Here is a 27,919-nt window from a genome sequence, read left to right as displayed (position 1 = left end):
CTATGTCAGCGTCTTTATTCCTGTCCTGCCACTAGGTTCATCAGTAACTTTTTTTTTTTTTAGATTCTATGTATAAGCATTAGCATATGGTATTTGTTTTTCTCTTTCTGACTTACTTCACTCTATATGACAGACTCTAGTTCCAGCCACCTAATTACAAATAACTCAATTTCGTTTCTTTTTATGACTCAGTAATATTCCATTGGATATATGTGCCACATCTTCTTTATCCATTCATCTGTCACTGGACATTTCGTTTGTGTCCATGTCCTGGCTATTGTAAATAGTGCTGCAATGAACATTGTGGTACACGTCTCTTTTTGAATTATCGTTTTCTCAGGGTATACGCCCACTAGTGGGATTGCTGGGTCATATGGTAGTTCTATTTTTAGATTTTTAAGGAACCTCCATAGTGTTCTCTTTTGTAGCTGGGTCAATTTATATTCCCACCAACACTGCAGGAGGGCTCCCTTTTCTCCACAACCTCTCCAGCATTTATTGTTTGTAGATTTTTTGATGATGGCCATTTGACCAGTGTGAGGTAATACCTCAAAGCAGTTTTGATTTACATTTCTCTAATGATTAGTGATGTGGAGCATCTTTTCATGTGTATGTTGGCAATCTGTTTGCCTTCTTTAGGAAATGTCTATTTAGGTCTTCCACCCATTTTTGGATTGGATTTTTTGTTTCTTTGATATTGAGCCGCATGAGCTGCTTGTATATTTTGGAGATTAATCCTTTGTCAGTTGCTTCATTTGCAAGTATTTTCTCCCATTCTGAGGGTTGTCTTTTCGTCTTGCTTATGATTTCCTTTGCTGTGAAAAAGCTTTTAAGTTTCATTAGGTCCCATTTGTTTATTTTTGTTTTTATTTCCATTACTCTAGGAGGTGGGTTAAAAAGGATCTTGCTGTGATTTAATTCATAGAGTGTTCTACCTATGTTTTCCTTGAAGAGTTTTATAGTGTCTGGCCTTACATTTAGGTCTTTAATCCATTTTGAGTTGATTTTTGTGTATGCTGATAGGAAGTGTTCTAATTTCATTCTTTTACATGTAGCTGTCCAGTTTTCCCAGCACCACTTATTGAAGACCCTGTCTTTTCTGCATTGTATATTCTTGCCTCCTTTATCATAAATTAGTTGACCATAGGTGTGTGGGTTTCTCTCTGGGCTTTCTATCCTGTTCCATTGATCTATATTTCTGTTTTGGGGCCAATTCCATACTGTCTTGATTACTATAGTTTTGTAGTATATTCTGAAGTCAGGGAGCCTGATTCCCCCAGCTCTGTTTTTCTTTCTCAAGGTTGCTTTGGCTATTCAGGGTCTTTTGTGTCTCCATAAAAATTTTAATAATTTTTGTTCTAGCTCTGTAAAAAATGCCATTGGTAATTTGATAAGGATTGAACTGAATCTGTAAGTTTTTTTGTGTAGTATAGTCATTTTCACAATGTTGATTCTTCCAATCCAAGAACATGGTATGTCTCTCCATCTGTTTGTATCACCCTTGATTTCTTTCATCAGTGTCTTAGAGTTTCTGCATACAGGTCTGTTGCCTCCTTAGGTAGGTTTATTCTTACTTATATTGTTCTTTTTGTTGCAATGGTAAATGGGAGTGTTTCCTTAATTTCTCCTTCTGATTTTTCATTGTTAGTGTATAGTAATGCTAGAGATTTCTGTGCATTAATTTTGTATCCTGCTACTTTACCAAATTCATTGATTAGCTCTAGTAGTTTTCTGGTGGCATCTGTATGATTTTCTATGTATAGTATCATGTCATCTGCAAACAGTGACAATTTTACTTCTTCTTTTCCAATTTGGATTACTTTTATTTCTTTTTCTTCTATGATTACCATGGCTAAAACTTCTGAGACTAAGTTGAATAATAGTCGTGAGAGTGGGCAGCTTAGTCTTGTTCTTGATCTTAGAGGAATGCTTTCAGTTTTCCACAGGGTGATAATGGCCTCATAGAATGAGTTTTGGAGTGTTCCTCCCTGTGCTATATTTTGGAAGATTTTGAGAAGTATTGGTGTTAGCTCTTCTCTAAATGTTTGATAGAATTCACCTGTGAAGCTATCAGGCCCTGGGCTTTTGTCTGTTGGAAGATTTTAAATCACAGTTTCAACTTTGATGCTTGTGGTTCATCAATTGATATTTTATTTTTCTTCATTCCATCTTGGGAGGTTGTATTATTCTAAGAATTTGTCCATTTTTTCCAGGTTGCCCATTTTATTGGCATATAGTTGCTTGTAGTAATCACTCATGTTCCTTTGTATTTCTGCAGTGACAGTTGTTACTTCTCTTTTTCATTTCTAATTCTGTTGATTTGAGTCTTCTCCCTTTTTTTCTTGATGAGTCTGGTAATGGTTTATCAATTTTGTTTATCTTCTCAAAGAACCAGCTTTTAGTTTTATTGATCTTTGCTATTGTTTCCTTCATTTCTTTTTCATTTATTTCTGATCTGATTTTTATGATTTCTTTCCTTCTGCTAACTTTGGGTTTTTTTCTTTTTAATATCTTTATTGGAGTATAATTGCTTCATAATGGTGTGTTTGTTTCTGCTCTATAACAAAGTGAATCAGCTTTGTTGTTCTTTCTCTAATTGCTTTATGTGTAAGTTTAGGTGTTTTTTTTTTTTGAGATTTTTCTTGTTTCTTGAAGTAGGATTTTATTGCTATAAAATTCTCTCCTGTAACTCCTTTTGCTGTACCCCATAGGTTTTCCGTCATCCAGTTTTCATTGTCATTTGTTTTTTGGTATTTTTAAATTTCCTCTTTGATTATTTCAATGACCCCTTGGTTGTTTATTAGCATATCGTTTAGCCTCCATGTGTTTGAATATTTTACAGTTTTTTTTCCTGTAATTGGTATCTAGTCTCATAACATTGTGGTGGGAAAAGATGCCTGATACAATTTCAATTTTCTTAAATTTACTGAGGAGTGATTTGTGACCCAGGATGTGATCTATCCTGGTGAATGATTTGTGTGCATTCGAGAAGAAATTACATTCTTTTGTTTTTGGATGGAATGTCCTTTATATATCAGTTAAGTCTATCTGCTTCCCTGGTGGTGCTGTGGTTAAGAATCTGCCTGACAATGCAGGGGACATGGGTTCAAGCCCTGGTCTGGGAAGATGCCACATGCCACAGAGCAACTAAGCCCATGCATCACAACTACTGAGCCTATGCTTTAGAGCTTGGGAACCACAGCTACTGAGCCTGCGTGCCACAACTACCGAAGCCCACATGCCTAGAGCCCGTGCTCTGCAACAAGAGAAGCCACTGCAATGAGAAGCCTGTGCACTGCAACAAAGAGTAGCCCCAGGCCACCACAACTGTAGAAAGCCCGTGTGCAGCAATGAAGACCCAATGCGACCATAAATAAATAAGTAAATAAATAAATTTATTTTTAAAAATATATCAATTAAGTCCATCTTGTCTATTGTGTCTTTTAAAGTTTGTGTTTCCTATTTTATATTCTGTTTCAATGATCTGTCCCTTGGTGTAATTGCAGTGTTAAAGTCCCCTACTATTTTGTGTTACTATCGATTTCCCCTTTTATGGTTGTTAACATTTGCCTTATGTATTGAGGTGCTTCTATGTTACGTGCACAGATATTTACAATTGTTATATCTTCTTGGATTGATCCCTTGATCATTATGTAGTGCTCTCCCTTGTCTCTTGTAATAGTCTTTATTTTTAATTCTATTTTTTCTGTTATGAGTATTGGTACTCTGGCTCTCTTTTTATTTCCGTTTGCCTGGAATATATTTTTCCATCCCCTCACTTTCAGTATGTGTGTGTCCCTAGGGCTGAAGTGCATCTCTTGTAGACAGCATATATACAGGGTTTGTTTTTTTTTTTATTCTTTCAGCCAGCCTGTGTCTTTTGGTTGGGGCATTTAATCAATTTACATTTAAGGTAATTATTGATATGTATGTTCCTATTACCCTTTTCTTAATTATTTTGGGTTTATTTTTGTAGGTGTTTTCCTTCTCTTGTGTTACCTGCCTAGAGAAGTTCCTTTAGCATTTGTTGTAAAGTTGGTTTGGTGGTGCTGAATTCTCTTAATTTTTGCTTGTCTGTAAAACTTTTGATCTCTCTGTCGAATCTAAATGAGATCCTTGCTGGGTAGAGTACTCTTGGTTGTAGGTTTCTTCCTTTCATCACTTTAAATATATCTTGCCCCTCCCTTCTGGCCTGTAGAGTTTTGCTGAAAAATCAGCTCTTAACCTTATTGGGATTCCCTTGTATGTTGTTTGTTGGTTTTCCCTTGCTGCTTTTAGTATTTTTTCTTTGTGTTTAATTTTTTTTAGTTTGATTAATATATGTCTCAACATGGTTCTCCTTGGGTTTATCCTGTTTGAGACTCTCTGTGCTTTCTGGACTTGATTGACTATTTCCTTTCCCATGTTGGGGAATTTTCCACTATAATCTCTTCAAATATTTTCTCAGACTCTCTTTTTTTCTTCTTCTTCTAGGACGCCTATAATTTGAATATTGGTGTTCTTAATGTTGTGCCAGAAGTCTCTGAGGCTGTCCTCAAATCTTTCATTCTTTTCTTCTTTATTCTGCTCTGTGACAGTTATTTCCACCATTCTATCTTCTAGCTCACTTATCTGTTCTCCTGCCTCAGTTATTCTGCTATTGATTACTTCTAGAGTATTTTTAATTTCAGTTATTGTGTTGTTCATTACAGTTTTTCTCTTTAGTTCTTCTAGGTCCTTGTTAAACTTTTCTTGTATTTTCTCTATTCTGTTTCTGAGGTTTTGGGTCATCTTTACTATCATTACTCTGAATTCTTTTTCAGGTAGGTATTTGGCTTAAAAAATGTTTTTTTTTAAAAATTGGAGTATGGTACAAAGGAACTTGTTTACAAAACAAAAGTAGAATCATGGATGTAGAAAACAAACTTATGTTTACCAGGGTATAAGGGTGGGGTGGGATAAATTGAGATATTGGAACTTACATATACACAATACTATATATAAAATTGATAACTAATTAGAACCAGATGTATTGCACAGGGAACTCTACTCAATACTCTGTAATTGACTTTTATTCATGGTTTACCATAGATCACATAGTGTTCACTCTTTTTCATTCTCTTTTTTTTTTCTTATTTCTATCTCACCTATTCTTTCTTCTATTTTGCCTATGCTGATATTGATATTCTCTTTTGCATTCTTCATTTCATTCATTGAATTCTTCAGCTCCGGAATTTCTCTTCAGTTCTATTTTATGATTTTTATCTCTTTGTTAGATTTCTTATTGTGATCATATACTGCTTTCCTGATTTTATTAAATTGTCTTTGGGTTCTTGTAGCTCATTGAGTTTCCTTAAAAAACTCTTTGGAATTCTTTACTATGTAAAGAACATAGATGTCTATGTTTTTGGATTTGTTTAGTGGCAGATTATTGTGATTTTTGGTGATGTCATATTTACTTGATTTTTCATGCTTCTTGGAGTTTTGCATGACTGTCTTTACATTTGATGTAGCAGTCTTCTCCTTCAATTTTTCCTAACTGTTTTCAGGATAGAAATATCTTTTGTCCGTCCTGATATAGAGTCTGTGGGTTTCTCTAACCTTATATAGATACACCTACTCCACTTTCCTTGCTCCTTCTTGTGGCAGAATTCTTAAGCTTGTATGTCTTTTCTCTATCCTATAACACACCAGACTAGCTGTTGATAGTCTTTCTTTTGTTTTCCTGAAGGTGGCTCTACAGTTTGAGTTTGTGATTTCTCCTTGCCTCCTTTCTGCATGTGCTCCTATCTATCAGAGCTTTCTCTCACTACCACCCTTGGAAGTGAGCACAAGAAGCTGGCTGCAGAGAGGGGGAAAGTGTGGACTTGGCATGTGATGCACTAGAGATGCCCACAGGCCAGTTGAGGGGAGCCACAGATGAAGCTTTCCCTGTGGCTCATAGTCAACCTTCTTGATGGACTCCAGAATGCAATCAGCAGGAACCGTTAATGCCCTCCAATAATATATGTGCTCTCCTGATTGGCTACCTTACCTCAGTCTTGAAGCCCCCAATTTAATACTCTGGATGCTGCAAGAGAGGGAAATAAATTTCTATGACAGTGTCCAGCACAGGTGAGAAAGTCAACGGTTTACTCACTTACTCTCTTTCTCCCATGAAGAAGTCATCTCATTTAGCCCTAAACTGAGCTGCCTTTGGCCAGGCGTGATGCTGGCAAAGTCAAGCTTGTCTCTTTTACCCACTCTAATGCATCAAAACTTATATATATATATACATATATATATATATATAGTTCCAATGGAGTGCTGACACTTTTCCTCTGGAAAACTGGACCTCTGCAAAAGCTTTTTCATCTATAGATGACTGCCCAAGTCATTTTCTGCAGGCACTCCCAGACACACCCAAGAGAGCCCAGAATTAATTCATAGTTTCCTATAGGTTCAACAGCTGGTAATGAAGTCTGTCTGCCTATTACCCAATACACAGGAGGGTGAGACTCCTCCCAGTCCCTTGGCATATGATGCTGGTTCCCATAACTCCCACAGAGGCACTTCCACTCATGGATGGATGTCAATTTTTTGTTGTTGAAGGGGAGACAGAAACAAGGGAGGTTTTATGCCACCATGATGCTGACATCACCCTTGCCAAGATCATTATTATTTGTTCCCACTTCTCCTTCTCATTGTCACTACATTTGTTTAAGCTGTAATCATTTCTTGTTTGGAATTCTGCAACAGCCTCCTAAATAAATCCTTATGCCCAGTTTTCCTCATCTTTAGTTCACTCTGAGAATTGCAGTCTGAGTGATGTATCTAATCCAATCATGGAAATCCCCTCCAGTGTCTCTTTAATAATCTACAGGATAAAGTCTAAACTCCTTAGAATGGCACACAAAGCCATTCATGTTCTGTATGCATGCTTCTGCTTTAGGATCATATTAAGACACTGCTTTCACACTTTAGGCACCAGCTACTATGAATTATTTAACAATCTCCACACACCATGCCCTCACTCTGATTCATGCTTCTGCACAAGCCAATATAATGCTTCACCCACCTAATATACATCTTTAATGCTTTCTTTAAGATATTCAGGTTTCCTTCTGGGAAACCATCCCTGAAGTATTCCCTTACACTGCACTATCTTAATCTGAATTAGATGCTCCTCCTTTGTGCTTTCTTCTAACATAGCACTTATAACAATAAATTATAAATATCTCTCCCTTGCAGTAGATTTTGAGCTTTTGCGGTGAACTGACTTGTTATCTTTGTTTTTATATTTCCAAGGCATAGCACAATAGTTGGCAAATAGTTGATACTCAATATATTTTGTTGAGTAAATATATGCTCAAGATATTGGAAAGCGAAGAGGAAAATTTTAATCCAAATGCCAATGTCCTCATGAAATGTGGAGAAATATTCTGGAATTTAACAGTTAAGATTAAGATTATGCTAAGAGTGATATAACCAACTAGAATGACACTTACAAGTGAATCATACTTAATTGTCTAAAAACATTCACATAGAGCAATGGTTTGCAAAATTCCTTGGGCATTAGATCACTTGAGATGTGGGTTTTAAAAATATAGCTACGTGGGTTTTAGTCACAGAGATTCAGTTTCAAATGTTCTGGAATGAGACCCAGATATCAGTATTTTGTGAAGTTTCTGAGTAATTTTAAGAGACAGTGTATTTGTTTGCTAGGTCTGCCATAACAAAGGACTATAGGCTTGGTGGCTTAAATAACAGGAAATATTTTTTTTTTGCACAATTACCAAGCTATAAGTCCAAAGTCAAGGTACAAGCAAGTTCGGTTTCTTCTGAGGTCTCTCTTCTTCCATAGCAAAAGCATCTCTCATTGTGCCTTCACATGGTCTTTTCTCTGTGTTTGCACAGAGTGTCTCTATATATGTCCAAATTTCCTCTTACTATAAGAACACCAGTCAAGTTGAATTAAGGCCATCCCAATGGCCTCATTTTAACTTAATCACATCTTTAAAGACCTTATGTCTAAATATAGTCACATTCTGAAATACTGGGGTTATGGCTTCAACAGGTTAATTTTTTAGAGACACAGTTCAGCCCATAACAGGCACCCAATCAAGAGGGTAATCATTATTCTCTTTTTTGTTTTTTTTAACAGATTTATTGAGATTTAATTAACATGCAACATACCGCACATATTGAAATTGTACAATTTAATGAATTTTGAGGTAAGCATATGTCTGTTAAATCATCATCTCAATCAAGATAGTGAATGTATTGATCACTCCCAACAATTTCCTTTTGTCACCTTGTAATCTATTCCTTCTCCACTCCTCCATACTTCCAGGCAACCACTGATCTGCATTCTATTACTATAAGTTACTTTGCATTTTCTAGAATTGTATTTAAAGTTTGTCAAACATTATGCACGTTTTATCTGATGTTACACATACGAATAGTTCATTCCATTTTAAAATGGGAAGGAGTCAAAATAGACATTTTCCAAAGAAGACATGAAAATGGTCAACAGACACATGAAAAGATACTCAACGTCACTAATCATCAGAGAAGTGCAAATAAAACCACAATGAGATATCACTTCACACCTGTTAGAATGGCTATCATCAAGAAGACAAAAAATTACAGGTGTTGGCAAGGATGTGGTAAAAAGGAAATCCTCTACATTGTTGGGAATGCAAATTGGTCCAACCACTATGGAAAACAATATTTCATAAAATTAAAAATAGAATTACCATACAATCCAGCAATTCCACTTCTGGGTATATACAAAAAGGAAATGAAAACAGGATTTTGACAAAATATATAAATAAATAAACTCCCATGTTTACTGTAGCATTATTCACAATAGCCAAAATATGGAAATAACCCAAATACCCATCAGAAAATGAATGGATAAAAAAATTGTGGTGTATATATATATTTTTTTCATATATTATTATATATATATTATATTATTATACATTATTCAGCCACGAGAAGGGAAGATATCCTTTCATTTGTGACAACATGGATTGTCCTTGAGCACATTATGCTAAATGAGATAAGTCAGAGAAAGACAAGTGCTGTGTAAGGTCGCTTATATGTAAAATCTAAAAAGTTAAACTTGAAAAAAACAGAGAGTAAAATGCTCATTATCAGGGGAGGAACAGGGTAAGAGTGATGGTGTTTAAGGGTACAAACTTGTAATAAGTAGTAAATAAGCCATAGAGATCTAATACACAGTATAAAGAATATAGACAATAATATTGTACTATAATTATGTAATATGATAAATATCACTACATCAGCAATCATATTACAAAAAGTAACACACTTCACACCTTAAACTTACACAATGTTACATGTCAAATTTATTTAATCAAAAAATGGTTCATTTATTTTTATTGACAAGTAGATTTCATTGTATGAATATACCACGAATTGTTTACCCATTCACATGTTGATGTATATTTGAGTAATTTCCAATTTCAATTATTACAAATAAAGCTAGTATGAACATTCTCATACAACTCTTTGTATGGACATATACATATGTTTTCATTTTTCTTAGGTAATACTTAAGAATGAAATGATCAGATCATATGACAGTGTTTGTTTAACTTTATAAGTGTAAAATTATTTTGCAATCTTTGCCAAGTTCAATGTCAATAAGATATTTTCCTAGGTTTTCTTCTGGAAGTTTTATAATTTTAGTCCTTACATTTAGTTTTATGGTCCTTTTTGATTTTTGAATATGGTCTGAGATAAAGGTTTAGGTTGTTTTATTTATTTTTTGTTTTATTTTGTTTTCAAATGCATAGTCCATTGTTTCAGCACTATTTCTTGAACAGATTATCCTTTGCCACTTGAATTGCCTTAGGACCATCACTGAAAATCAATTTACCATATATATGTGTGTCTGTTAATGGATTCTCTGTTTCATTGATCTATATGTCTATATTTACATCATTAAGACACTATTCGAGATTACTGTAGTCTTGATATTAGGGAGGTAGTCTAAATCCTCTAACTTTGTTCCTTTTTTTTCAAAATTGTTTAACCTTTTTAGGTTCTTTGCATTTCCATATAAAATTTAAAACCAGTTTCCTGATTTCTGCAAAAAAAAAGTGCCTTCTGGTGTTTTAATTGAGATTGCATTGACTCTGTAGATCATTTGGGGGGGCACTTAATATCCTAACAACACTGAGTTGTCCAATTCATGACCACACAATACATTTCCACTTATTTTAGTCTCCTTTAATTTCTCTCAGCAAAGTTTTCTAGTCATCATTCCATCATTCATGCCTATCTTTAATCAAATTTTCTTTTACACTTGCAAAACTCACATATTAACTCTGGTAGCTTTTCTGAAGAGTCTTTAGAAGTTCCTACATAGATAAACATGACTTATGTGGAAAAAAAGTTTTACTGCCTTCTAATCTATATGTCCTTTATTTACTTTTCTTGCCTTCTTGCACTGGCTATGACATCCACTACAATATGAAATAAAAGTAAAGAGACTGAAATTTTGTGCCTTGTCTCTGATTTTAGGGAGAAGTTATTCAGTCTCTTACAATGAAATATGATGTTAGTTGTAGATTTTTCATAGTTGCCCCTTATCAGGTTGAGAAAATTCCTTTCTATACCCATTTTGCTTAGAAATGTTGATATGAATGGGTTTTTAATTTTGTCAAGTGATTTTTCTGCATTTATAATATAGTTTTTCTCTTTTAGTCTGTTAATATGAATTATATTGTTTGATTTTCTTGAATGTGAAGTTAATTTTGCTTCATAAGACAAACGCTGCATGGTCATGGTGTGTTACAATTTTTATATGTAGTTGGATTTAATTTACTAGAATTTTGTTATGAATTTTTGTGTCCATATTCATTATGGATATTGGTCTTCAGTTTTAATTTTTTGTACTATCTTTTTCTAGGTTTTGTGTTTTTCTTTGTTTTTTTGTTTTTTATGAAGGCAATGTTAGCCTGCTAGCCTAATAAAATGAGTTGTGGATTTCCCATTTCTATTTTCTGGGAGAATTTGTATAGAATTTTTTGATCCCTAAATGTTTGACAGAATTCTACAGTGAAAGCATCTGATCTTGAAGTTTTCTTAACAAAGAGGATTTTAACTAATAATTCCATTAAAAAAAAAAGAGATATAGGGCTATTCATGTTATTTCTTCTTGAGTGAGCATTGGTAGTTTGTTTCTTTCAAGGAATTTCTCCAATGTCCTATATGTTGTTTAAATTTATTAGCATTAGGTTTTCAATCTATTAGCTTTTTAATTTCTGTGTGGTGTATAGTGACATCCTTTCTCATTCCTAGTACTGGTAAATTTTATCTATCCAATGAACCAGATTTTGATATCATTTTCTCATCTTTTTTCTGTTTTCTGTTTCATCAACTTTTTTTTTTTTTGCTTTTTTCCAGCTTTATTGAGATATTGTTGACATATAACATATGTATGGTTAAGGTGTACAAAATGATGAATTGATACACATATATACACATATATATCACAAAACAATTATCACAATAATGTTGGTTAACAACTCCATCACCTCACATAATTATCATTTTTTTGTGTGTAATAATAACATTTAAGAGCTACTCTCTTAACAACTTTCAAGTATGTAGTACAAAGTGTTAATTATATTCACCATGCTATACATTAAAGGACCTAAGTTTTCATTTGGAGATCTGCAATGAGAGTAAGATTGGACATCTTTCAAGTAATTCACAGGTGAGGAGAGTCTGAATTAATTGTCTCTGACTAGGATTAAATTTGCTCAGCTGGAGAGATAACTTATCACCTGTCCTTTCATCCTTTTTGCTAAAGCAAAACTAAAGTTAAGTAGTCAACTTATTCTCTTTTCTTTAAATTTCTTACTTTTATATATTCTGAGAAAGAATTTTCTTGGAAATAAATGTCTACCTCCAACAGGTATTTGATTTTATAATTTATTTTGCCAAGCTGATTTTAATTGCAGCACACAATACATGAATATTAATGAAAAGACCTATAATATCGTTTTGTTTGTTTTGTTTGCTGTTTTTGTTTTGGTTTGTCATTTCGTATGACACCTTTGGTATTTCCTAGTTTTCTTTGGTTGGTCATGTTAAAATATGCATCTAGAATGATCTCTTGATACTGTATAAAACTAATCAATTTAAAATGAAAGTAGGGACCTTTGGGAGTATTTTACTGTCCATACTTATAGAGTCTAATGTATATTTCTTAGTCACCACATTCCATGTGGTTTAATAGTATGGAAATAACTGGCATGAAATATTCTTCAGAGTACACTTCCTGGTGATATTTTCCTTCTTCATTTTTAATCAAACAAAAGCCTGAAAAAGGCCTTAACTCATAATAAAATACAATAGTAAAATAATTATTAAAATAACTAAATTAAATAAACCATTTTGAAAGTTAAAATAGTTTTAATGTATGTTTGGTACAATTGTATGCTTCTGAGGAAACATAACTGGTTAAAATTAGTAACAGGGCAGACTTAAATAGTTACAAAACAATGACAGAGGAATGGACAGCTGGGAATGTTCTTGTAACTTAAGAAAGCTGCTCATATATGTCTTCTTGTTTATATCCTTGCTGATTTTGAGAACGTTAATATGGAAGAAAAATAATTTCCTGAGGTATATCTGACTTTATACCAACAAACTATTGGACAATTCAGAGGAGGGTTAATCAAGTTTTCCTCTGAATATATTATACATACATTCACATTTAAAGTTAAATTAAACTGTTAAATAAAGAGTCTACTTACAGTTCTAGTATATATTGCTGTGGTTTGCCAAGTGATAATGTGTCATAGAAAGTGTATTTTGTAGAAAATCAAGCAACCAAACTCAGGGAATTCTGCTAAACTCCCCCTACTAAAATAACATAGAAAATGGGACTTCCCTGGTGGTCCAGTGGTTAAGAATCCACATTTCCACTGCAAGAGGCACAGGTTTGATCCCCGATTGGGGAGCTAAGATCCCACATGCTGCATGGTGCAGCCAAAACAAAAATAACATAGAAAAGAAAGCATTTTGAAATTAGATTTTTAAAATAAATCATATAGTAGAGGAGATGTATCTTCTTAAGTACCTATATGTACACAAATCTGTCTTAAGAAATAATTCAAGTGAGAGAAACACAATTTCTAAAGACTTCCTTTAAAGGGCAAAACATTGAGCAAATACAAAGAAACTGTTATATATATATGTGTGTGTATATATATATAGTTTGCGGGTAATATTTTTACTCCATTTCCTAGTACTTGTATGTGTATTATTTGCACTTGGCTGTTCATCCACTCATTAAATATATATTTACTACATATACAGAATCTCATATTTGTTGAATAATATTTGTTGAGTAAATATTTGTTGAGTAAATAATTAATATGAAAAACTGTGCCAGAGGCTGGAAATAAAATTGTGAATAAGGAATGGCCTCTCTCTTGACTATTAAGACAAGATGACTGTAAACACAAAATTAACACAAATACACAACTATAAGACAGTGTTGAAATACACATATGCACAAATTGCTGTGAAGATTCATAGGAGGTGACCCGTTTTGGTGTGTACAACTGATGATGTCTGAGAGAAATTATATAATGTAGTGAAGAGAAACTAACCTTTAGAGTCCCTGACATCCATATTTGCATCTTAATTCTGACACTGGCTTTAAAACTTTGATCAAGGACTTAAAATTCTGATAATTTTCTTTTTCATCTGTAAGATGGAGGTGAAAAAAAAAATCTAGTATAGAAGGGTTTTGTTTGCAGAGTGGAGTAAGAAAGTCCTTAGCACAATACTTGACAAATGAGCAGTCAAATATTTCTTTCTTTCTTCCCAGAAGTAATAGTATATTGGTTATCTATTGCTGCATAACAAGTTACCCCTAAAACTTAGCTGCTTACCAGGCACTTTTACAATCTCCAAATTTCTGTGTATCAAACATATGGACTTGGCTTTGCTTGATATTCTACTTTATGGTCTATCATGAGGTTGCAATAAAGATGCTGGCCAGGAAGGGAGTCTTATTTGAAGTTCTGGCTAGAGAAGAATCTGATTCCAAACTCATTTATGTGGTTTTGGGCAGGATTCATTTCCTTGAGGGGTATTAAATTTAGGGCCTTGATTCCTCACTGTCTGTTGGCTAAGACTTTACTCATTTTCTTTCCATGTGGGCTTCTACAATATGGAAGCTTACTTCATCAAAGCCAGAAAGAGACAGACTGTGCTAGCAAGATAGAAGTCACCATCTTATGTAACCTAATCACAGAACTGATATATTAAGGATGCCATATTCCATTGTTAAGAATCAAGTTATTAGGTTCAGCTTTTACTCATGGGAGAGGATTATACAAGGGTGTGAATGCTAAAGGCAGGGTATACCAGAGGTAATCCTAGAGGCTACCTACCACAGATTGCATTTAAAATTTACCATTTATTGTGTATTTGCTGTATGTCAGGCAATATGTCAATTAATTTATAGGAATAATCTCATTTCACTCTTTATTTAAAATTAATTAATTTTTTTAAATTTTTGGTTGTGTTGGGTCTTCATTGCTGAACGTAGGCTTTCTCATTGTGGTGGGTTCTCTTGTTGTGGAGCACAGGTTCTAGGCATGTGAGCTTCAGTAGTTGTGGCACGCCAGCTCAGTAGTTGAGGCTCGCGGGCTCTAGAGTGAAGGCTCAGTAGTTGTGGTGCATGGGCTTATATGCTCCACGACATGTGGGATCTTCCTTGACCAGGGCTCGAACCCGTGTCCCCTGCATTGGCAGGTGGATTCTTAACAACTGCACCACCAGGGAAGTCTCATTTCACTCTTTCAACAACCCAATGAAGAACATATTACAGAGATCCTTTAAACTGTTCTCAGTTTTAAATTTGTCTTTCTTTTTGCTGTTCTGATTGGGTGATTTCCGTCATTTTATCTTCCAGTTCACTTATGTGTTCTTCTTTATCACCTAGTCTGCTGTTAATTTCTTCTAGTGTGTTGTTCATTTCACTTATTGTATTTTTCAGTTCTGACTGATTCCTTTTTTATATTTTCTAGGTCCTTGTTAGAATTTTTACTGTGCTCATCTATACTTTCCCCTACTTCAGGTAGCATTCTTATTACTCATGCTTTGAATTCTTTATCTGGTAAATTGCTTATTTTTGTTTCATTAGTTATTTTTTCAGGGTTTTTCTCTTGCTCTTTCAATTGAGAAAAATTCCTCTGTCTTCTCATTTTGCTTAACATTCTATGTCTCTGTGAAGGTAGGTGAAACAGCTACCTAATGTGGTCTTGAAGGGTTGTCCTTATGTGGGAGCATCCCTATATAGTCCATGTGTGCCCAGTGGTTTTGGTGTTAGAGGTGGATTTGATATGAATTCAAGCAACATATTTCCTCAGGGTGTGCTTGCAGCTATCACTTTTGTAGGAGGTGGGCATGGAGATGGTGGGGCTAGGGCTGGAATCAGTTGTGAGCTTTTCCTCTGCTCAGTGGCCCTCACCAGTCTATTTAGGGTGAGGTCAGTTCCTATGTTGGTGGAGCAGAAGCCCTGAGTATTGGGTTCAAGCTGCCTCTGTTTCTTTTATGTGTGTGCTCTCTCCCCCTGCCAGCACTGCCATCGACACACCAGAGGGGAGCACCTCTGGAACAAGTGGGGCTGGCCTAGCCACTCAACATGGGTCAGGGTGCAGACTGTGGCAATCTAGCCAGGGTTAGAGACCCAGACTACTTCTAACACACTGCCTGTGTTAGCTCCAGTAAATGATGCCCCTACCCTACTCAGACACTGCTTGGGGCCTGAGTCTCCTTTGTCCCTCTCAGCTGGATTCTTCCCTCAGCCTCTGCTGCCCTCTGGAGCTATGCTGCAGGGCAGGAAGGGTCTGTGCTGGCTTTTTGGATGTGTCAGGGTGAGGGATGCGGTGGTCCAGCTGCCATCAATCTGGACTGTTTCTAGTGTGTTGCCTGTGTAAGCATCAGTAATGGCTGTCCCCACCGTGCTCAGACTGCTTCATGTCTGAGCTGCCTCTGTGTCTCATGGGCAAGCTTGTTCTGGGTTGTGGTAACCCTTACTCCAGTGTGAAGTTGCACTGTGAAGCAAGCGGGGCTTCAGGTTTTGCTGAGCTCAAGCTGAGGTTCATGCCAGAGAGGTTGTGGGAAACTAGCCAGCCACTCATGCATTCTCAATCTGCCCTCTCTGCTCTGCTTCAGGAGCAAGAAAGCATCTGTGTGCTCCTCATGAACAGAGCCCAGGCTTCCCACAGCCATCCTGTTTGTCCTACTGGCTGTCCAACCAGCCAAGGGTGCTCATCTTCCCTGTGTAGGAGCTCAGTGCTGGTGTACCAATATGTGGCTCAAACCACTCACTCTCCAGGGAGGATCTCCACCCATGTAATCTCCCTTTTCGTCTGAGTTCCCCCCCAAGGGCACAGGCTCTAATCTGATCACTTCTCTTCCCTTCCTACCTGACTCTATCTTTCTTACAGCCTTGTTTGTACAAAAGTCATTCTGCCAGTTTTTGACTAGTTTTCAGTGAGAATTGTTCAACATGTAGATGTATTTTTGATATGTTCATGGGAGGTGGTGAGTTACGTGTCCTCCTACACCACCATCTTGATCTGACTACCCTGCGATGAATTATTTTTCCTTCACTAATCACTTTTGTAAAATGAATTAATAGACCAGTAGGGACAAAATGAAATTATCCAGAAAATGAATGTAGGCATAGTTTTTATTTTCCATAATTATAGAATATGTTGAAATAAGAACTATAGTTATTTTGTATAGCTACAGTGGGCAAACATAGTATTAATTAGTGGAGTTACTCAGCCCAAGGTTATACTTCCTAATAAAATATATTTTCTTCAGAAGAAACTGACCTCTCCATGATGAGTCCAAGCAGACCCTGGATAACCAATTGTTAGAGATGTAGACTTGATTCATAGATCAATGTTCTCAGTCTGTGAGAAAGATTTTATTAGAATTCAGTAAAATGAAAATCTTAAGGATAGATTTATGATTTTATTATAGAAGTACATATATTAAATTTCAAACTATCTTTTATTTAGATATTTGGAAATTAAATAACATTTATTTTATAAAATGATAATAACAATACATTATAACAATTATTGTTGTGATTTTGCTTGATAACAAAATATTGGAGACCATATACTTGTTTTTCAAATTTTAATTTTTCAGTCTCACCTTTCTGTAAAATTGAAAAATCTGCAAGCATTGTGCTAAATGATTGCGAAGGTCTCTGAAAATACTGAGATTCTTTGATTCCCTGATTTATTGTATTGAATTATTATTTCAAACGACATAGTCCAACTTCCAAACATGACAATAGAGATTTTTTGTACATAATATCTAATAATAAAATTGATATTTATTATTGCCACCTTTTGACAATAGATAAAGCAGAGGCAGTGGAATTATGTAACTTTCATTCACAATTGATAAGAACTATAACAATGATGCAAGAACAGATTTGACTAATACCGATCTGTTCCTTTCCCTTGATATATGGCTTCTCTTCAGTTGTATTTAAACTGCAAAACTCTGTTCCATGGCAGAGATTGCCACCATTCTATCTTCCAGGTCGCTTATCCAAACTTCTGCCTCAGTTATTCTGCTATTGATTCCTTCTTGTGTATTTTTCTTTTCAGTTATTGTATTGTTCATTTCTGTTTGTTTGTTCTTTAGTTCTTCCAAGTCTTTGTTAAAAATTTCTTGTATCATCTTGATCCATGCCTCCATTCTTTTACTGAGTTCTTGGGGAAAAAAAACACAGAAATATAGATCAATGGAGAAGGATAGCAAGTCCAGAGATAAACCCACACACCTATGGTCACCTAATCTATGACAAAGAAGGCAAGAGTATACAATGGAGAAAAGACAGTCTCTACAATAACTGCTGCTGGGAAAACTGGAGAGCTCCGTGTAAAATAATGAAATTAGAACACTCCCTAACACCATACAAAAAATAAACACAAAATGGATTAAAGACTGAAATGTAAGGCTGAATACTATAAAATTATTAGAGGAAAACATAGGCAGAACATTCTTTGACATAAATCACAGCAACATCTGTTTTGATCCACTTCTTAGAGTAATGAAAATAAAAATAAACAAATGGTACCTAATGAAACTTCAAAACTTTTGCACAGCAAAGGAAACTATAAACAAGATGAAAAGGCAACCCCCAGAATGGGAGAAAATATTTGCAAACAAAGGAATCAACAAGGGATTAATCTCCAAAATATACAAAATGTTCATGAAGCTCAATATCAAAAACATAAACAACCCAATCAAAAAATGGGCAGAAGATCTAAATAGACATTTCTCCAAAGAAGACATACAGATGGCTAAAAAGCACATGAAAAGATGCTCAACTTCACTAAGTATTACAGAAATACAAATCAAAACTACAATGAGGAATCACCTCATAATGGTCAGAATAGCTATCAGAAAATCTATGTACAATAAATGCTGGAAAGTGTGTAAAGAAAAGGGAACCCTCCTATATTGCTGGTGGGAATGTAAACTGGTACAGCCACTATGGAGAACAGTATGGAAGTTCCTTAAAAATCTAAAAATATAGCTACCATATGATCCAGCGATCCCACTCCTGGGCATACATATGGAGAAAAACATAATTCAAAAATATACATGCACTCCAATCTTTTTTGCAGCACTATTTACAATAGCCATGACATGGAAGCAACCTAAATGTCCATCAACAGAGGGATGGTTAAAGAAGATGTGGTGTGGTGGGACCTTCAAGATGGTGGAGGAGTAAGGCTTGGAGATCACCTTTCTCCCCAAAAATACATAAAAAATACATTCATATGTGGAGCAACTCCTACAGAACACCTACTGAAAGCTGGCAGAAGACCTCAGACTTCCCCAAAGGAAAGAAAAATCCCACGTACCTGGGTAGGGCAAAAGAAAAAAGAAAAAACAGAGACAGAAGAATAGGGACAGAATCTGCACCTCTGGGAGGGAGTTGTGAAGGAGGAAATGTTTCCACACAATAGGAAGCCCCTTCACTGGTGGAGACGTGGGGTGGGCAGGGGGGAAGCTTTGGAGCCATGGAGGAGAGCAGAGCAACAGGGGTTCAGAGGGCAAAGGGGAGAGATTCCCGCATAGAGAATCGGTGCCGAACATCACTCACCAGCCTGAGAGCCTTTTCTGCTCACTCACCAGGGAGGGTAGGGGCTGGGAACTGAGGCTCAGGCATTAGAGGTCAGATCCCAGGGAGAGGACTGGGGTTAGCTGCGTGAACACAGACTGAAGGGGGCTAGTGTGCCACAGCTAGCTGGGAGGGAATATGGGAAAAGTCTGGACTTTCCTAAGAGGAAAGAGACCATTGTTTCAGGGTGCACAAGGAGAGGGTATTCCTTCCTTATCTCCTCACAGAAGGCAAAGCACAACCTAAACAAGCTCCAGAGACCGGCATGAGCCAGAGCTCTCAGCTCGGACCTCAGAGATGGGTATGAAATGCTAACGCTGATGCTGCAGCCACCAAGAAGCCTGTGTGCAAGCACAGGTCACTATCCACACCCACCTGCGAGACTGTGCAGCAGCACGCCACTCCCAGGGTCCCATGATCCAGTGACAACTTCCCCAGAAGAACACACGTCATGCCTCAGGCTGTTGCAACATCACGCATTCCAATTATAACTACTGTACCCCTCCTTCTCTCTGGCCTGAATGAGCAAGAGCCCCTAATCAGCCGCTGCATTAACCCCATCCTGTCTGTGCAAGAACAGATGCCTGAGGGCAACCTACACGCAAAGTTGGGGCTAAAACCAAAGCTGAACACCAGTAGCAGTGTGAACAAAGAAGAGAAAGATAAATTTCTCTGTGCAGCCTCAGGAGCAGCAGATTAAAACCCCACAATCAACTTTATGTACCCTCCATCTGTGGAAAATCTGAACATACAATGAATCATCCCAAAATTGAGCCAGTGGACTTGGGGATCAACTGTAGACTTGGGGTTTGCTGTCTGTAACTGATTTCTTTCTGATTTTTATGTTTATATTATTATAGTTTTTATCACATATTATCATTGGTGGATTTGTGCATTAGTTTGGTTTCTTTATTCTTTTTCTTTTTATTATTATCTTTTTAATTTGTTTACTTTAATAACTTTTTTTAATTAAAAACTTTTTTTCTCTTTCTTTTGCTCTCCTGTTTCTTCTGAGCCATGTGGCTGGCAGGGTCTTGCTGCTCCGGCCTGGTGTCAGACCTGAGACTCTGAGGTGGGAGAGGTTAGTTAAGGACATTGAACCACCAGAGACCTCCTGGGCCCATGTAATATCAAACGGTGAGAGCTCTCCCAGATGTCTCCATCTCAACGTTAATACCCAGCTCCACCCAACGGTCAGCAGATTCCAGCACTGGACACCCAATGCCAAACAACTCACAAGACAGGAACACAACACCACCCATTAACAGAGAGGTTGCCTAAAATCATACTAAGTTCACAGACACCCCAAAACACACCACACGACGTGGACCTGCCCAACAGAGAGACAAGATCCAGCCCCACACAGCAGAACACAGGCACCAGTCCCCTCCACCAGGAAGCCTACACGACCAACTGAACCAACCTCACCCACGGGGGGCAGACACCAAAAATAACGGGAACTACAAACCTGCAGCCTGTGAAATAGAGACCCCAAACATAGTAAGTTAAACAAAAGAGAAGACTGACAAATATGCATCAGGTGAAGGAGCAAGGTAAATAACCAACAGACCAAAAAAAATGAAGAGTAAAAAGGCAGTCTACCTGAATAAGAATTCAGAGTAATGATAGCACACTTGATCCAAAATCTTGGAAATAGAATGGAGAAAATACAAGAAAAGTTTAACAAGGAACTAGAAGAACTAAAGACTAAAGAGTAAACAAATAATTATGAATAAAACCATCAAAGAAATTAAAAATTCTCTAGAAAGAAACAATAGCAGAATAACTGAGGTAAAAAAAAAGTATAAATGACTTGGAAGATAAAATAGGGGAAATAACTACTGCAGAGCAGAATAAAGAAAAAAGAATGAATTGAGGACAGTCTCAGAGACCTCTGGGACAACATTAAATGAAACAACATTCGAATTATAAGGGTCTCAGAGAAGAAGAGAAAAAGAAATGATCTGAGAAAATATTTGAAGAGATTATAGTTGAAAACTTTCCTAACATGGAAAGGAAATAGTTAATCAAGTCCAGGAAGGGCAGAGAGTCCCATGCAAGGTAAATCCAAGGAGAAACACGCCAAAACACATATTAATCAAACTATCAGAAATTAAATACAAAGGAAAAATATTAAAAACAGAAAGGGAAAAACAACAAATAACATACAAGGGAATGTTCATAAGGTTAACAGCTAATCTTTCAACAGAAACTCCTCAAGCCAGAAGGGAGTTGCAGGGCATATTTAAAGTGATGAAAGGGAAAAACCTACAACCAAGATTACTCTACCCAGCAAGGAACTCATTCAGCTTTGGCGGAGAAATTGAAACCTTTACAGACAAGTAAAAGTTATGAGAACTCAGCAGCACCAAACCAGTTTTACAAATGCTAAAGCAACTTCTCTAGGCAGGAAACACAAGAGAAGGAAAAGACCTACAAAAACAAACCCAAAACAATTAAGAAACTGGTAATAGGAACATACATATCGATAATTACCTTAAATATAAATGGATTAAATGCTCCAATCAAACACATAGACTGGCTGAATGGATCCAAAAACAAGACCCATATATATGCTGTCTACAAGAGACCCACTTCGGACCTAGGGACACATACAGATTGAAAGTGAGGGGATGGAAAAAGATATTCCATGCAAAAGGAAATCAAAAGAAAGCTGGAGTAGCAATTCTCATATAGAAAAAATAGACTTTAAAATAAAGACTATTACAAGAGACAAAGAAGGACACTACGTAATGCTCAAGGGATCAATCCAAGAAGAAGATATACAATTGTAAATATTTATGCACCCAACATAGGAGGACCTCAATACATAAGGCCAGTGCTATCAGCCATAAAAGGGGAAATTGACAGTAACACAATAATAGTAGGGGATGTTAACACCTCACTTTCACCAATGCTCAGATCATCCAAAATGAAAATAAATAAGGAAACACAAGCTTTAAATGACACATTAAACAAGATGGACTTAATTGATATTTATAAGACAATCTTTATTTTTTTAAACATTTTAGCAATTTAACTGTCTGCTTCATTATACATAATGTAATATTACACATTATGAAATATATAAAACATAAACTTAATTCATGGCTCAAAGAATAGTTATAATCCTCTTTATGTTTTTCAGCTTTATTGAGATATAATTCACACCTAACATTGTATAAATTTAAGCTGTACAACATTTTGATTTGATACACTTATATACTGCAAAATGGTAACCACTAAAGTGTTAGCTAACACATCTAATCTCTATAATCCTCTTTATTAAACACAACTTTGATAGAGTTTACCTTGGTTAAGCTTCTGATTATAAGATATGTATTTTAAAACATGATGCAAACTATCCACTTTGGGCTGATTCTTAAAATATTTTTTTTAATTTAACTTAATTTATTTTTTTATACAGCAGGTTCTTATTAGTCATCCACTTTATACACATCAGTGTATACATGTCAATTCCAATCTCCCAATTCATCACACCACCACCACCACCCCTTTCAACAATGGACAGATCATCCAAAATGAAAATAAATAAGGAAACACAAGCTTTAAATGACACATTAAAAAAGATGGACTTAATTGATATTTATAAGACATTCCATCCAAAAACAACAACATAAAATTTTTTCTCAAGAGCTCATGGAACACTCTCCAGGATAGATGATATCTTGGGTCACAAATCAAGCCTTAGAAAATTTAAGAAAATAGACAACGCATCAAGTAACTATTCTGACCACAATGCTATGCAACTAGATATCAATTATAGGAAAAAAAAGCGTAAAATATACAAATAAATGGAGGCTAGCAATATGTTACTGAACATCCAAGAGATCACTAAAGAAATCGAAGAGGAAATCTAAAAACACCTAGACACTAATGACAATGAAAACACAACAACCCAAACCTATGGGATGCAGAAAAAGCAATTCTAAGAGGGAAGATTATAGCTATACAATCTTCCTTCATGAAACAAGAAAAATCTCAAATAAACAACCTAACATTACATGTAAAGCAATTAGTGAAAGAAGAACAAAAATAACCCAAAGTTAGAAGAAGGAAAGAATCATAAATATCAGATCAGAAATAAATGAAAAAGAAATGAAGGAAATAATTGCAAAGATCAGTAAAACTAAAAGGTGGTTCTTTGAGAAGATAAACAAAAGTGATATACTTTTAGCCAGACTTATCATGAAAAAAACGGATAAGACTCAAATCAGAAGAATTAGAAATGAAAACAGAGATGTAACAACTGACACTGCGGAAATACAAAGCATCATGAGAGATTACTACAAGAAACTATATGCCAATATAATGGAGAACCTGGAAGAAATGGACAAATTCTTAGAAAAGCACAACCTTCTGAGACTGAACCAGGAAGAAATAGAAAATATAAACACACCAATTGCAAGAACTGAAATTGAAAGTGTGATAAAGAACCTTCCAACAAAAAAGCCCAGGAACAGATGGCTTCACAGGGAAATTCTGTCAAACGTTTAGAGAAGAGCGAACATCTATCCTTCTCAAACTCTTCCAAAATATAACACAGGCAGGAACACTCCAAAACTCATTCTATGAGGCCACCATCACCCTGATACTAAAACCAGACAAAGATGTCACAAAAGAAGAAAACTACAGGCCAATATCACTGATAAACACAGATGCAAAAATCCTCAACAAAATACAAGCAAACAGAATCCAACAGCACGTTAAAAGGATCATACACCATAATCAAGTGGGGTTTAACCCAGGAATGCAAGGATTCCTCAATATAACAAAAATCAATCAATGTGATACACCATATTCACAAATTGAAGAATAAAAACCATATGATAATCTCAGTAGATGCAGAAAAAGATTTCAGCAAAATTCAACACCCATTTATGATAAAAACTCTCCAGAAAGTAGGCATAGAGGGAACCTACCTCAACATAATAAAGGCCATATATGACAAACCCACAGCCAACATCATTGTCAATGGTGAAAACTTAAAATCATTTTCTCTAAGATCAGGAACAAGAAAAGGTTGCCCACTCTCATGGCTATTATTCAACATAGTTTTGGAAGATTTAGCCAAGCCATCAGAAAAGAAAAAGAAATAAAAGAAATCCAAATTGGAAAAGAAGAAGTAAAACTGTCACTGTTTGCAGATGACATGATACTATACATAGAGAATCCTAAAGTTGATACCAGAAAACTACTAGAGCTAATCAATGAATTTGGTAAAGTAACAGGATACAAAATTAATGCACAGAAATCTCTTGCATTCCTATACATCAGTGATGAAAAATATGAACGAGAAATTAAGGAAACACCTCCTTTTACCATTGCAACAAAAAGAATAACATTCCTAGGAATAAACCTACCTATAGAGACAAAGACCTCTGCAGAAAACTATAAGACACTGATGAAAGAAATTAAAGATGTTACAAACAGATGGAGAGATATACCATGTACTTGGTTTGGAAGAATCAAAATTGTGAAAATGACTATACAACCCAAAACAATTTACAGATTAATGCAATCCCTATCAAACTACCAATGGCATTTTTCACAGAACTAGAACAAAAACATTCACAATTTTAATGGAACAGCAAAAGATCCTGAATAGCCAAAGCAATCTTGAGAAAGAAAATCTGAGCTGGTGGAATCAGGCTCCCTGACTTCAGACTATACTACAAAGCTACAGTCATCAAGACAGTATGGTACTGGCACAAAAACAGAAATATAGATCAATGGAACAGGATAGAAAGCCCAGAGAGAAACCCACACACCTATGGTCAACTAATTTATGATAAAGGAGGCAAGAATAAACAATGCAGAAAAGACAGTCTCTTCGATTAGTGGTTCTGGGAAAACTGGACGGCCATATGTAAAAGAAGGAAATTAGAACACTCCCTAACATCCTATACAGAAATAAACTCAAAATGTATTAAAGACCTAAATGGAAGGCCAGACACTATAAAAGTTTTAGAGGAAAACAAAGGCAGACCACTCTATGACATAAATCACAGCAAGGTCCTTTTTGACCCACCTCTTAGAGAAATGGTAATTAAAACAAAAATTTTTAAATGGGACCTGATGAAACTTAAAATCTTTTGCACAGCAAAGGATACCATAAACAAGACGAAAAGGGGACCCTCAGAATGGGAGAAATTATTTGCAAATGAAACAACTGACAAAGATTTATCTCCAAAATATACAAGCAGTTCATGCAGTTCAATATCAAAAAAACAAACATTCCAGTCCAAAAATCGGCTGAAGACCTAAACAGACATTTCTTCAAAGAAGATATACAACTGGCCAACAAACACATGAAAGGATGCTCAACATCACTAATTATTAGAGAAATGCAAATCGAAACTGCAATGAGGTATCACCACACACCATTCAGAATAGCCATCGTCAAAAAGTCTACAAACAATAAATGTTCGAGAGGGTGTGGAGAAAAGGGAACCCTCTTGCTCTGTTGGTGGGAATGTAGTTTGATACAACCACTCTGGAGAACAATATGGAGGTTCCTTAGAAAACCAAAAATAGAACTACCATATGACCCAGCTATCCCACTACTGGGCATATACCCTGAGAAATCCATAATTCAAAAAGAGCCATGTACCACAATGTTCATTGCAGCACTATTTACAATAGCCAGGACATGGAAACAACCTAAGTGTCCATCAACAGATGAATGGATAAAGAAGGTGTGGCACATATATATAATGGAATATTATTCAATCATAAGAAGAAATGAAATTGAGTCATTTGTAGTGAGGTGGGTGGACATAGAGTCTGTCATACAGATTGAAGTAAGTCAGAAAGAGAAAAACAATTACCGTATGCTAACACATATATACACAATCTAAGAAAAAAAAAAAAGGTTCTGAAGAACCTAGGGGCAGGAAAGGAATGAAGACGCAGACGTCGAGAATGGCCTTGATGATGTGGGGAAGGGGAAGGGTAAGCTGGGAGGAATTGAGAGAGTGGCATGGACTTATATATACTACCAAATGTAAAATAGATAGCTAGTGGGAAGCAGCCACATAGCACAGAGAGATCAGCTCGGTGCTTTGTGACCACCTAGAGAGGTGGCATAGGGAGTGTTGGAGGGAGATGCAAGAGGGAGGAGATATGGGGATATATGTAAATGTATAGCTGATTCACTATGTTATAAAGCAGAAACTAACACACCTTTGTAAAGCAATTATACTCCAATAAATATGTTAAAAAATAATAATTAAAAAAGTACCATCCTTAGTATTGGCAAAATTCTGCTTTTAATGAAACAATCTTTCCCCTTTAAATTTAGTGGTATAAATTTGGAAAAACAAAACCTCTGGAGAAGGAATTATTCAAATGTTAAATAGGCTACAATTACTCAGCCTTCATGTAATTTGATTTTCTCTGATAATCTACTCTTCAATGCATTCTTTTTAATAAGTTTTTAACCATTTACTCACTAGAAACTTAGCATTCTTTGGGGAAACATAAAATCCTAGTCTTTCTTGACTCAGTAAGCAGTATAGTATAATACTTCATCTACTGCCACTTATTTGTTTTGAAGGTTTTTTTTTTATTTTTTAGACTAAGTGTCTTCTATTTCCCCAGAGAGTAATATACATGAACTTCAACTTTATTTCAATTCACAGAATATTTATTGCACATACACCGGATGTTAAGCAAAAGGTTAGCTGACCAGAGATAGATCTGGGAAAGTAGGGAAACTGTTTACATAATCATGGGGTGTCACTAATAGTAGTTTTTGCCTTCTCTTTCACAAATGTACATAAGCCTTCAAACAATGATCTATCTGGGTTTTTTCTACCTTGGAAAACTCATAACCAAGAATTCATTATTGCAATAAGCACAATATGGATGGGGGTCTTTTAACCACAATAGACATTTTACACTCAACTTCTGAACACTACTCTAAGAACAGGCATCCTATGCTTTTCTATAGAGATAGTGGCATTGAATTTTTATCAGACACATGTGTTATAGATGATTTGGGCAGATCAAACTCCTTAGAGTTATAGGGAGAAACACTTTCCACATGTCAACTCTTTCAGTGGGTCCCAGTACTACTGGCCAGCATTTGTTGGCATACCTGGACTTTCAGAAGTTTTCTTTTCTCTGAAGTTGATACTTATAACTTGAGTTTTGCTTTAATTAAGTTTTACTTGCTAAGTTTTATTGTATCCAGTTCACATTTAACTTAAATACTATGTAGCAAATTTAATTCTCCACTTTTCATACCACACTCAACCCCAACATATTTTTTTCCACCTAACTCTTTCTCTCAATCAGCAGAGCTTGTTGGCCAGGAGAGGATGCTATCAGACTTAAAGGGGAGGAGAGTGGTACTTTTAAAAACCTTCAACAGTTCCATGTGTACTTGAGAATAAGAGTAGTGGTTACCAGAGGGGAAGGGGTTTTGAGGAGGACAAAATGGTAAAGGGGATCAACTGTATGGTAACAAATGAAAACTAAATTTTTGGTGGTGAGCTTGCCATGGTGTATACAGAAGTAGAAATACATTGTACACATAAAATTATATAATGTTATAAACCAATGTTACTTAAATAATAAATTGAAAATAAAATAAAAGTTTTAAACATGTTTTATGTAGTACACCAACTGCAGATTTGTAATAAAAAGAATTTTTATATATAAATCTCAACTCCTTTGAAAGGTGAAATGAAACATCTTACTATACAATTC

The 27,919-nt window shown here is 35.7% G+C and overlaps 2 long non-coding RNA genes across 2 annotated transcripts in view; one reads left to right on the top strand and one right to left on the bottom strand.

Annotated features, from left to right (window-relative positions):
* LOC309653121 overlaps positions 1 to 17,781 on the top strand; it is a 46,212-nt gene extending 28,431 nt beyond the window's left edge. Inside the window, exon 2 of the long non-coding RNA XR_014258994.1 lies at positions 1 to 17,781. This exon is cut by the window's left edge and continues 10,963 nt beyond it. This is a non-coding gene — a long non-coding RNA (uncharacterized lncRNA).
* LOC309653133 overlaps positions 12,071 to 27,919 on the bottom strand; it is a 24,375-nt gene continuing 8,526 nt past the window's right edge. Inside the window, exon 2 of the long non-coding RNA XR_014259006.1 lies at positions 12,071 to 27,919. This is a non-coding gene — a long non-coding RNA (uncharacterized lncRNA).

The sequence above is a fragment of the Balaenoptera physalus genome (assembly GCF_965194825.1).
Source record: "Balaenoptera physalus genome assembly, chromosome: X".
Lineage (NCBI taxonomy): Eukaryota > Metazoa > Chordata > Mammalia > Artiodactyla > Balaenopteridae > Balaenoptera > Balaenoptera physalus.
This window is presented reverse-complemented; position numbering and strand designations above follow the sequence as displayed.